This window comes from Sinocyclocheilus grahami, unplaced genomic scaffold (genome assembly GCF_001515645.1).
Source record: "Sinocyclocheilus grahami isolate Dianchi unplaced genomic scaffold, SAMN03320097.WGS_v1.1 scaffold47407.1, whole genome shotgun sequence".
Lineage (NCBI taxonomy): Eukaryota > Metazoa > Chordata > Actinopteri > Cypriniformes > Cyprinidae > Sinocyclocheilus > Sinocyclocheilus grahami.
This window is the reverse complement of record NW_015525348.1, coordinates 1-1,030: the sequence shown is the minus strand read 5'-3', so window position 1 is coordinate 1,030 and position 1,030 is coordinate 1. Positions and strand designations below refer to the sequence as shown.

Here is a 1,030-nt window from a genome sequence, read left to right as displayed (position 1 = left end):
TAATAATCAGTAGATGCAAGGCTGTCACTTTACTGTAACAGTTTGTGATTAAGTGCGATTTTCTTTCTGGGGTCTTCATGATCATCTCTGATGAAGTGGAAGCTTGTCGTCATCTGTATTTCTTTTTATGTCCAGCGGTGTGGGGCTGGAATAGTTTACTCAGGGTGTTGAATCCTTTAGGGAGGTCTGAGAGGTTCTGTGCATCCTTCTGCAGGCTGTGAGGGTGTCTGAGCATCTTTCTGATGTCAATGGACATGTCTGGACTTAGATAACGGTAGGGTTTTTGCCACTGTTGTCCCGTATGTTAGTGTTGGCACCATATTCACACACCAGCAGCGATATAACACACATTCGTGGCTGTGAATGGTGGCTATGTGGAGAGCTGTGTATCCGTCATAAGACTTGGCATTCACATCGACCCCTGCGCCTCTCTGTCTGGAAACATCAATGACTGTACACACCATTTCACCATTTCTGCTTTTAGCAGCCCAATGCAGGATCGTGAATCCAGACATGAAGTTGGGCTTCTCCGCCAGCCGAGGGTCTTGCAGCAGGAGGCCGTAGATCTGACGCCAGCTTCCCGTTGCTGCTTTCACAAGCCACTCGTGCTCCACTGGTCCCAAAGGAACTCCATCTGAGTCTTTAGCAGGTCTGGTGAGTTTGTTACACCATTTCACCTGTGCAAAACCTTCTCCCGCAACACAGCTCTGATACGCTTTGACTTTCACAGTTCTCTCCGCAGTATCAGCATCGCCTGCTAGTGTTTTTAGACTTCTTATTCCCTTTCCCTCATGCTGCAGCTCATATGCTGGAGATTTTATGGCCACAATAGCAAAAACAGCCCCTGTTTTGCCACTTCTAGCATTGTTTGCCATGCTGAGCACTCTTGCTGTCAAAGGAATAGTAAAACTTTTCTTGAAGATTTAAATCTCTATATGTGTATGAGTTATGGCATATGATATAATGTCATTCTGTTACATATACAAAAAAAAAAAGTATGTCCTACTAACGATATTGTTTTTAGATACAA

At 44.7% G+C, this 1,030-nt stretch overlaps 1 pseudogene; it reads right to left on the bottom strand.

Annotated features, from left to right (window-relative positions):
• Positions 1-29: 29 nt before the first annotated feature.
• On the bottom strand, positions 30-875 carry LOC107580848 (ankyrin repeat domain-containing protein SOWAHA-like; annotated as a pseudogene).
• Between the last annotated feature and the right edge of the window lie 155 nt (positions 876-1,030).